Genomic DNA, 12,482 nt, shown 5'->3' with positions numbered 1-12,482 from the left:
TGATACACAATTTATATTATCTTTCCTCCGTTCATTTTTAACTATTATGTTTCGCTTCTCAAGAGTCAAACTGCATCAATTTTTACCAATATTTTTTAAAGATGTATTTTTTCAAATATATTAAGATGAGGGATTGCAACTTATATTATTAATTTTCGCATAGTTTTCAAACTTTTAAATATTAAATTATTTCTAATTCAATTTATCTCCAAAAATTGTTAAATTTACTCTCTTAAAGTGACACGTGTAGGTAAAAGTGAACGGAGCAAGTATTTCATTTCAATTTTTGTAAGATAAGTTGGTTGAAAGAATCACATTTAATTAATAAAATTTTCTTGGATGAAATAAATTACGATAAAATTCACCTTGGATCGCTTGTCTCCGTCGACTTACCATTATTAATTATTCAATATGTATATCGTGTTGCTTGATTAGCACTAAATAGCTAAATATAAATCTCTATAGTCTATATATTTATGAATCGCACAAGTTGTCTGTTCCTTTAATTTTGTTGCTTTTTTTTTTTTTGAATGAGTATAGTTAAGGTTTTATGGATTAGTATAGTCTTTGAAGCTGATAAAGTGGCTTTTATTGATTACAAATAATTACAATTTGATAGTGTAGAATTAATGTAGCTATTTTTTACTTTTTTGTAGTTTTTAATAATATTGAGCTAGTGGAAGACTATGGGAATTATTTAAATTTTAAAGTTTAAACTATCAGATATGCTGGCTTTCTTATTTAAAAGTAGAGTCATCTTTCATTTGAAAGTCTGAGCAAAATTAGAATACATGATCGCACTAACAAGTCAATAATTTAAAGCAATTTTCAAAGTCAATATTCATTAAAAAAAATCATATATGTTGTCAGTATTTGATTCATATTCGATATTCGATATTCATATTGAATTCGATTAAATCAGAATTCACGTTAGAAATCATACATTAGGGTTATAAAGGGTAAAACGTTCTTTACAAAATGATTTTGTATCGAAAAAGCTCAAACTCAAACTTTTAATTAACAATGAAAGAGTATTTATCACTCCGTTATGAACTTTCTAAAATTCAGTTCAACTATAAGGAAAAAAGGCATGAGTAATCTAGTCTAGAAAGAAAATTGTGCTAATGGACATAAAAAAAAATCATATTCTATCTAGTGTGGGAGCCAGAATGATAATTAGACACTTCGATTAGATATTTTAGAGGGCATTTTGCACTAGGCTAGCTAGCTTTTTAAAATTGTAAATTTCTACTTTCAACTAAAAGGGAATTTTTTTAATAATTAAATATGTCTTCTACGTACGGTCAAATATATTTATAACAATATCATTTATTTTAATATTTTATAATTTCTATAACAAAATACTATTATAGTAGACAACATATATAATACTCCTATGATATAACGTGAAAGATTGATTCCACAAAAAATATTATTGTTATAATAAAATGTTATTTACATAGATAATGTATATTATAGAAAGGTTTAATTATATAATTACTATATTCGTTATAAAATAAGTGTTACTTCAACTCATAATTTCACGCCATTACGAAAAATAGTATATAAAAAATATGATTTACTATATTATCCTTATATATCTGTAGACGTTTATTTTTTTTACCCTCCCTAGGAGCTCCCACCCCATTTGTTCCCTTGATGACTCAAACTCGCAACCTTCGAATTGAAAGTGAGGGATGCTTACCATCCGAGCAACTCCCTGTAGACGTTTTTTGAAAATTGGGGAAGAATGTGATTCTTATATAGAGACGTGGATACTAGTAGAATTGAGAAAGATGACGTATATAGAGATACATTTTTTTCTATTGATAAAATTTTTTTAAAACATGCACAAGGATGGTAAAATCATTAGATAATTGAACATGCATGTCGAGTCGAAGTGGTTTAATTATATTATTAATAATAAAAATGTTCTCTTTCTAATAACATAAATTTTAGGGAAAAGGGTATGATATACCCCTCAACTTTGTCATTTAGAACTGATATACCCCTAGTTATGAAAGTGGCTCATATATATCCTTATTGGTATAAAAATAACTCACATATACCTTTTTTCTCTAACGAAAGTGAAAAAATTAATTTTAGTTTAATTTTTTAATAATATTTTTATAATAAAATATAATCCCATATGGGTATACTTAATCCTCCTCAAACATATATTTTTTTGACTTTTTTTTTGTTTCAATGACTAATTTAGATTTATTATTTGATGGTCAAATTTATTTATGTTTCACTAGTATTCTTGTAAAATTTATTATAGATGACCCAATTTCTTTTTCAAATACAAAAACTAAATAACAATATAGCCGAAAAATAGTTTTAAATTATAATATAGTCAACAAAATTTATTTTAATTTTTTTTCTTACATTAAGGAATAAAAGAAAAAAATAAAATAAGAATAAGAAACTCAAATAATGATAATCAAAGAAGTCAAAAAAATAATTTATGTATGAAAAAGATTAAAATATACCTTGAACTTTGCTAGAAGGATCATATATACCCCTAAATGATTTAAAAAAAATAAAGGTTTAAATATATAAATTTAAAACTATTTCACTCCTGTTAAATGAAAGGTATATGTGAGCCGTTTGTATAATGATAAGGGTATATATGAGTCACCTTTATAACGAGGGTTTATCAGCTCCAAATGACAAAGTTATGGGATATATCAGACTCTTTCCCTAAATTTTTAATAAGACAGTCAGGTACGCTTCAACAATTTAAAGTTACAACATAGCCGAAAGGGATCAAAACTTGAAATTAAAAATAAAGATTGTGGTTTTGATAAATCATACAAAAAATATTTCGAAGATAGAAAAATAATTAATTAACCAATCTGGAAAATACTAAGAGCCTATTTGACCGCTAAAAACAACTTATTTTTAGAAGGACTTTTTAAAAATGGTTTTTTAGAAAAGTGTTTTTGAAAAAAAACAATTTGTATTTGGCTAATTTATTTGAAAAACGTTTTTCATAAGTAAATTGTGTTTGACTGATCTTTTTTTAAAAGTTCTTTTAAGAGGCAAATAACAAAAAAAAGGCAACTATTAATGTACTTCTAATATTAAAATTATTTTATAGCGAAAAACTATTTTAAATATCTATTATAAAAATAATTAATTTTTATTTTTTTAGATTAAAATTTACATGTTTAAATTTTCAATCAATATTATACCTTTTTTGGGAGACTGAAATTTTTAATTGTTGTTTTTTTCTATTTTCTAATATTGTAAAATTTTTGTTGTTACCTGTTTCCTAATTCTACAAAATGATACGTAAAATAATATATAATATATAAACGTAAAATAAATTATATAGAAATAAAAAAATAAAATTCTTAAATAAAATTTAACCAAACTTATGAAATATGCAAATTAATTAATAAGAAATATATTGTTAAATATGTATATATGAAAAAGATATTTTAGTCCTGAGAAAAATAAGTTTTTATTTCTGCGTAGAAATTTAAAAGCACTTTTACTGATTTGCCAAACACTTAATTTTTTAACAAAATTTTTTTTCTCAAATTAAGTGTTAAGTAATATGTTTTTTAGTGGACAATTATCATATCAAAACAGTAAAACTTGTTTCAACTTTAACGGTCATGTATATCTAATCGAAATTAATCTAATCATTTTAAAATAATGAACGCCAAATATTTCTCAAAACGCCATTACAAATCCCAATAGCTGCTTTCAAAATGATTATTTTTCCTATTCTTTAATTAAAGATATAAGCATATTATTAGTACTCCCTTTTCACATTACTTGGCAAATTTTACTTCTCGAGAATCAATTTGATTAACTTTTAAAATTTTAAATATTTAAAAATTCTACGATAAGTACTAGTATAAGTTACAAAGTTCTCATACATGTTAAATTATTGATCAAAGTTTATATAATTCGATTCTAAAAAAAATGAAACATGAGAAATATTTTAGAACAAATAAAGTTTCTCTTGAGCAACAAACACAAAGCTAAAGTAAACCCAAGAAGATTTCAGCTCATCCATTACTCTTTTTTAATTTTTTTTTTTTTTTTACCTAATAAAAAAATGTTTTTTTTAAAAGTCTAAAGAAATGAATATTTACGAGGCAGTCAAAGGGAATGGAGACAAATAGTAGTATTTGATATTTTTTCTTCAGATTCCTTCTTTTTTTGTTGCTTTATTTATCTTTTATTCTGCTTTACGGCCCCATTCTATAGTAGAAAAAATATTCTTTTTTTTAATTGGAAATTTAGCACTTTAGTCCCTTAATTATCCATAATTTTTCTTATTGATATCCTTGTAATTTTTGATCAAGTAATAATTAAGTATATTTAATCTTTAACGAATCATCAAGGGTTAGGAGTAATTTTTTTTTCCATTATTCCACATTTGAGAGTAATATAATTCTAAAAATGGTCTAAATGTCACATATTTCCTATATAAAAAAAAGACCAAAAATACAAATTTTAGTTAATAAAACTAGCCAAATATTACAAAGATCGAAATGAAAAAAATTCAATAGTTAAAGAATCGAAAATACAATTAACTCTTCTTTTTTTGATTTTTTTTTTATATTATATGCATGACACATCATTTTGTAATTTGTAGTATTAATTTTTCTTCTTATTTTCGAAATCATAGTCGATCAAGTTTCTAATTCAAAAATTCTTTAAATCGATCACTTTTTCGATTCAAAGTGTTTCACATAGGAATTAATCATCGTCTTTTTTTGGTATATATACGTAGGGGCCATGGACAAATATGGATGCATGGAAACCAAAAAATAAAATAAAAATGTTTTTTTTTTATGACTGAAACGTACATCTAAATAGGGTACCGTACGAATTGCAGCAATTGACCTTATTGTAATTTGAATGCTTGTAAAATAGGTAGATAGTAAAAATGCTACTATACTGAAATATTTTTAGTTTTCAAGGCTCGAACCGAGAGACTTCAACCATCTAAAACACACGATCGGATCTACAATGGTATAAAAATTGACCTTATTAATTTGAATGCAAGTCGATAATTAGGTCCAATAAGATAGTAAAAATGCTTTATACCAAGGACAGAGTCATCTTTGTCCAATTCGCTAAAATATTGTATTGTGTAGAATATATAGATATGTAAAATCTTTTTGACGACTATATATAATATGTTGAATTCCCTTAATTAGCTGTATTATTTTGTATTTACTTTTTCATATTTTGATTTTCCTTAGTGAAGATCTTGATTTCATCACTTTTCTCTACTGAAATATTCTTCATTTGTAAAATTGAACGTGAAACTTCTAATATATATTGAAGATCTCAATCATTCCAACACCGTACGATCTCTCGATGATATATATGCAATAATTAATTTAGCTATACATAACTGATATTGTCGACTGTGAAAATTAACCCTACAGGCTATAAACCAGCATATGTATATATATGTTGTGCAGGTGATGGAGACAAATCATTGAAACTTGAAAGTAGTGTAGGCTTATCTACAATTTTCACTCTTTTTGGTTAAAAGTTAAAAACAATAGTGAATTTTGAGTGAATATAGAGAACCTTAGCCACAACTTGGAACTTGGGATAAACCAAATCCACAAGTTATGATCTCACATTATACTCCATTTCAAGATTTTGGCCAAAAAAAGGTTGTAATAATTAGTCAATCACCTAACACTATTCAATGTTCTTCACTTCTAGTACAAAATTATTAAGGGGTGTCTGTGTGTTTGGTATATCTTTTTGGAAGGTGCATTAATTAAACGTCTACCATAGGAAATAGGTGCTCATGAAATATATATAGATAGATGTAATTAAGTATTGTATGTCGGATCTTTCAGTAGTACATTTTTGGAGGATTCAAATACGTGCAATTAGGGTTGTGTATTGGTCGGTTCGGTTTTTGAAGTTTATCGATTCAACTAATTGGTTATCGGTTTGTAGACATGCTAAACCGTTAAGAACCAGACTTATCGGTTATTAATCGTTATCGGTTTGATTATTGATTTAATCGTTAAGATTTGACACAAAAAATAAATAATTTAAAATTTCTTAGAAACATGGTGGCAAACCAAATAAACCATGCATATGAGTTGATAAATTGTATCTTGCTGAAAAACAACACTAGCACACTGTAGAATAACCGAAAGTTTGAGACAGCCAGAATTAAAAATATGAAACTAAATCCTAAGTCAAGGACTTTATATACCAATATGGTATAAATATAATTTATTAATTTACTATCGGGTTATCAGTTAACCTGTTAAGAAAAAATCTCAAACCGTTAAGAACCAATAACCCAATATTAAAAAAATCAAAACCGTTATCAAAATCGTTAAACCAATAACCCATTACCGATGAACCAATAACTTTTTTTCGGTTCGATTTTGAACAACCCTACGTGCAATATCATATTTGGAGAATTCGAACAATATAAGCGGTAAGTGATGAGGTATGTATGTTTTTCCAAGTCCTCATCAACATAATTATTTGACCATTTATGGAGGGCATAACATGGATAGGTTGCAATCAGAACTCATTTGAAGGCATATATAGATTTCACATTAAATTAAGATGCAACTTATAGGGGTTGCAATCAAAGTTCAGTATACATGCATTTCACATTAAATTGTTTTAAACTACTTGTTATAATGTGACATATATGTAAAAAAAATTATATGTATATAGTATATGATCAAATTAATTTTTGAGTATCACTATTATGTTAGACTTTGTACTTGTGGTTGTCTTTTGTTTGTCTTTTCCCATCAAAGCCCATATGTAACATCGATCCTTTCATTGTCTAAAACTTGTAAGTATTCTTCTATAGCTAGCTCTCTAGGTCTTCTTTATTGATAACAGTTTAACTTAACTTATATATATACATATATAGTGTAGTTACTATATTATCGCGTAATATTACAAGTTGATTCAGGTAATTTGTCTTATTTCTAATATTTTAAATCTCAATTTTTGTATAGGATTATCTATATATTCTTTTGGATAACCTGATGATGTAACTTTTACAATGTTGACATATATACATAAACCCTCATAAGTGTATGATTTTGTAAGACTAGCTAACTATAGTCTTAACACATGGAAATTGAAATTAGTATTTATATATGAAGGTTTTCTTTGATCTTGTTAATTTTGTCAAACTAATTAATTACAAGAGATATTTTTTTCAACAATTAAAAAAACATTAAAATGAGATGTCTTTTTTCTATGATCACGGATATAACTGTAGTGGTGTGAAAATTAGAGCAGAAAATATGGAAAAGAAAAAGTAATAAAGAACTCTCAAGGAAAAAAGTTAAGAAATATTTTTTGATATTTATCATTAATTATGAACCGCGCAGTCAATGTGATCGGCTTTTAATAGTGTATATGTTTTATATTTATGTATACATTTCAATCATGTTGATAAATTAGTTGGCCGGAGGATATATATCTGTAACTTTCCCCGATTTAATAGGGGTTGTATAGTTACACATTTTCATGTTGATAATCCACTGGGATTGTGGGCCTGAAGATAACCAGACCCCAAGGCCCATGGATGTACGCTGTTCATTAATGGGCCAATGTAAGAGGAGAGGTTTCTCCTAGGCCCAAATTCTGTAGACAGGCCCAACTCAGCTTCATTAATGATAGGAAAAACTACCTAACTAGACATACTTTACTATCATATATACTTATTTTATCTCTAGTTTAAAAAAATTACACATAATACCATTTTAATATTTATATCATATATTTTAAAATATTTAATTAGATACACAAATCCCTTAAATATGATATTGGATAATTATCTTAAAATTTGAACTTCTTATTTAATGGTAAATTAGCAATTCAAATTATTTTCTCATTGCCCTAATATTCGGATTTGGCTCCCCTCCATTACCTTTTCCCTCCATTTCGTCAAGTGCACCTCTAGATAAGAGACACGTGTCTTATAAATATTTAAAGGTCTCAAGATTATATTATATTAACAAATATCATAACCAAAGTTAAGTCAACTAATTTTAGAAAACTACTCTCTAAATTTGGTAAAAATTACAATATATTCCATACAAACTTTGATATTTATTAATCATTAATTTCATCTTATATTTTTATATTTAAATATTAAATTTGTAGAACATGAAACATTTATATTTAATATGATAAATAATAATCTTCAAAAACATTTGCATCTAAAACAATGTTTTCTTTTATTTCACAAAAAAAGAAGATAAAAGAATATTTTTAAAAAACGTATATTTTTTCCCTTCAAAGGTACAATAGCCCCATTTTCTCCTTGGAATAATTTTGGTATCGTTTAATTCTAAAAACCTTTTCTTTTTATTTTTTATTTTTGTTTCGTGTTCTTTTATTTTATTGTTTTTTTTCTCAACATTGATAATTCTTCACTTTTTTTTTCTCAACATACTATAATATTTCAAGAATAAAGTTTACTAGTACACGAAATTGTTTAGTTGATTTTCACCTTAAATATCATATAATTTACTATTTAAGTATAAGATGAAATTAATGATATTAATAAATATCAAATTTGTATGGAATATATTGTAATTCTTACCAAATTTGGAGAGTTTCCTAGAATTAGTTGACTTAACTATAGTTATGATAGTTGATAATATAATATAATCTTGACCTTTAATATTTAAATAAGACACATGTCTATCATCTAGAGGTGCACTTGACGAAATAGAGGGAAAGGGTAATGGAGGGGAGCCAACGTACTTCACATCCACCCATCTCTCTCTCTCTCTTCCTAAACTAAATCGTGATAATCAGCATCATACAAATTATCGTCATGGTCCATACATCTTTTTTATAAATTAGTAATTAACTAGCTTCTTTCAGATGGCCAATATTATCCGGAAGAAGTTTGAGGTTTCTTCAACACACCTGTTGTATCAATGAGGTAAATTATTATTTATTTTTCATTATTCTCATGTATCTTGGTTTACATTTCGTTCATGCACCTGAGATAAAGTTCATATTGGTGTAAAATTTGATTTTATAAACTTTTACAAATTACGTTTTTGTCATTGCAGGGTCTTCATCCGCCAACATTCAAGCCAAAAATTTAATTTAAATACAAAGGAAGGAATTGATGAAGAATATGAAATTTACAATTACAGAATTACTATGATTTATGATTTCGTTATTTTAGGAACACTTGTTAGAGTTACGCAAGGATAATCCTGTAAATCTGTTTGGTTTGTTAATTATTCATCAATTAATGAAATAAGTTACACCCCTTTAATTCAAAGTAATAAATCGTGTATCTTGATTTTTAAAACCGATGGATACTTGTATCTCACGAAAAATGATACATGTATCTCAAGGCCGAAATATTTGAAAACTTAAGATACAAAAGAAGAAATTAATGAAGAAGATGAAGTTTACAATTACAAAATTACTATGATTTGTGATTTCATTATTTTAGGAAAACTTGTTAAAGTTGTTAAGCAAGGATCCTGTAAATCAGTTTTGATTGTTAATTATTCATCCATTAATCCTTTAATTAAGGAAATAAGTTATACCTTTTTAATTCAAAGTTATAAATCGCGTAGTATCTCGCATATTCAGACTCATGTATCCTAAGCACAAAATATGGTAGAGAAAGTAATATTTAAAACTATCGAGACTCTTATTAATTAAGACCTAAACTAGTTAGATTTATGTAGTTTGCCCTTAATGATACTCAAATGCTGCAAATTAAGATTTTTAATGGGAAATTATCAGGAAAAATTACATAAATATATAACTTAAAATATCATAATCTTCAAACTTCCCTACCATTTAAAAAGAATTACAAAAATTCCCTCTCGGATACATCCATCCCCTCTCAAATACATCTCTATTCCCTCTCGGATACATCCCTCTCATTAAGTAATGTATCATTTGCAATGTATCAGACAACCAAGAAATGTATCCGAGAGCAATGAAAAAATAGAAATTTTTATAATTAGAAAAACTTTCGGAACAAAACGTAATCAATCCCCAAATATATAGGATTTCTATATTCGTACAAATTCGGAACAAAACGTAATCAACCCCCAAATATATAGGATTTCTATATTTCGTACAAATTTTACTCAAATTATCATTCAAAGATTGGATGATAACAAATGTGACATACAGTATGATAAAATAAATCATATCATCAAAAATAAACCATAAATTATATTAAAATAAAAATTAAAATTTGAGACACAAATCATAGAAATGTCTCGTTTAGTTGGCTCAATAGTTAAGAGGTTCTAATTCGAATCATAATATCACGAGTTTGAATTGAAGTACCTTTTATTGTTAATATAGTATATATTTTTATTTAAAATAAGATATTTGATGAGAGTTGGATCTAATGTGTTAGCTATCATTGATCAATAGGACTCTTAAGTTATTTTTAGAGATTGAATTTGACAATTTTAAAAGTAATAATTCAGCTAATGCATTTAAAGTTAAAGAAAATCATTAATAAAATGAGAAACTTTCAAAAAAGACTATTGTTTGGGTTTAATTGGAGATTTATAACTATACTTTGTTTAATTACAATTCGTAGCTACATGTTAGAAGGATGAGCGAAGCGAGCGAGAATAGGAGAGGCAGAAGAGAGACAAGCGCGATCTACAGGAGAGAAAGAGAAATATAATTGATTTGTATAGGTGATCAATAATTGTATTGCGAGTACAATTGAAACAATTGATTTGTATCAAAGACTAATTATTAGAAGGAAGAGAGAGGCGATCGAGATTGAGAGAGGGAGGAGAGAGGCGGACGATATATGAGAGACAGAAAGAGTGAGGAGAGAAGTGAGAGAGATATAATTAAGTTGTATATTTTGATTAATAATTGTATCAACAATACAATTGATACAATTGGTTTGTATTAAAAAAAAGGGAAATTTGTATATAATAGCAAACTATTAATTCAAATTAAATGCTATAAATATAGTTTGATTTAATTGTACCTCATAACAAACTGTTGCTATTTCACCTCTCTCCTGGTTAATCTTGCTCGCCACTCTTGTTCTCTCCCTAGCCTCTCTCGTTTTTAATACAAACGCAAGTGTATAAAGTGCATTTGTGTTTGTATAAAGCGAGAGAAAATTGTATATATACATATATTTTCGTTCCCATCTCCCAGATCTCGCTCGCCACTCTCCCAGATCTCACTCTCTCACTCGCCTCTCTCACTTTATACAGAAAATGCAAATTGTATAAAATACGTTTGTGTTTGTATAAAGCGAGAGAAAATTGTATATATACATATATTTTCATTCTCCTCTCTCCCCTCTCCCAGATCTCGCTCGCCACTCTCCCAGATCTCGCTCGCCACTCTCCCAGATTTCGCTCTCTCACTTTACACAAAAACGCAAATGTATAAAATGCGTGAAAATTGTATATATACATATATTTTCGTTCCCCTCTCTCCCCTCTCCCAGATCTCGCTCGCCACTCTCCCAGATCTTGCTCGCCCACTCGCCTCTCTCACTGTATACAATTGATCTTTTTGTATATGTATACCAAAACAGATTATACAACTGTTTTCTTTTGTATATGTATAGCGAAATATACATATTTATGTTTGCTATGGAGTGCAATTATGCAAACTTTGCTATAACATACAAATATGAATTTTGTGTTTACTATATGTGAAAGTTGCTCTTAAAAAAACTAGCTACTATAAGAAGGAGAGAGACGAGCGAGATTGGGAGAGGGAGGAGAGAGATACAATTGATTTGTATCAAGAATACAATTGAGTTATATTAATGAATACAATTGTATCAAAGACTATTATATTCAATTCATTGATGCAGATCAATTGTATCAAGTATATTAACGAATATAATTTGTATCCAAATACAATTTGCATCAACTAATACATTTGTATCAATGTTGTAATTCGTAACAAATTGTATCTGTATCCATGTGCATTTGTATTTATCTAGTTGCCTTGTGTACTGTATTTATGTGTTACCATTTGTGTTTGTATCATTGACTATTTTGTTATTTATTTATATTTGTATCATTGTCTATTATCATTTGTATTGCAGAAATTAAAGAGGAAGAATACCCTTCGGGGTGGCCCAGTGGTTTGGGCTTGGGACTTCCATGTTGGAGGTCTCAAGTTCGAAACCCCTTGCCAGCGACAGCAAGGGGTTTGCCTTCTGGGTCGAGCTCGTCGCACTAGGCTTGCCTAGTGCGGGTTACCTCTCCTATGTGGTTTGCGAGCTATTGCATAGGAGCGGGGGTTTTACCCTGTGCGCACCCAAAGGGTAGCGGCTGCGGGTTTCCCTTGTCATAAAAAAAAAAGAAATTAAAGAGGAAGAAAGAGGCAAGCCAGAGAGTGTAGAGAGTAAGGAGATAAACGAGAGTACAAAGAGGAGAGAGGCGAGGGATGGAGGGAGAGCTGAGAGATAAAATTCTAACTATAATTACGAATTGTAATTCTTTTAA

At 27.8% G+C, this 12,482-nt stretch overlaps 1 protein-coding gene across 1 annotated transcript in view; it reads right to left on the bottom strand.

The window, feature by feature from the left end:
- Positions 1–12,482, bottom strand: part of LOC125839527 (serine/threonine-protein kinase STY13) — a 192,157-nt gene that overhangs the window by 100,762 nt on the left and 78,913 nt on the right. The gene's annotated exons all lie outside the window — the stretch shown is intronic.

This window comes from Solanum verrucosum, unplaced genomic scaffold (assembly GCF_900185275.1).
Source record: "Solanum verrucosum unplaced genomic scaffold, falcon-dt-bn FXZP01000306.1, whole genome shotgun sequence".
Classification (NCBI taxonomy): domain Eukaryota; kingdom Viridiplantae; phylum Streptophyta; class Magnoliopsida; order Solanales; family Solanaceae; genus Solanum; species Solanum verrucosum.
This window is presented reverse-complemented; position numbering and strand designations above follow the sequence as displayed.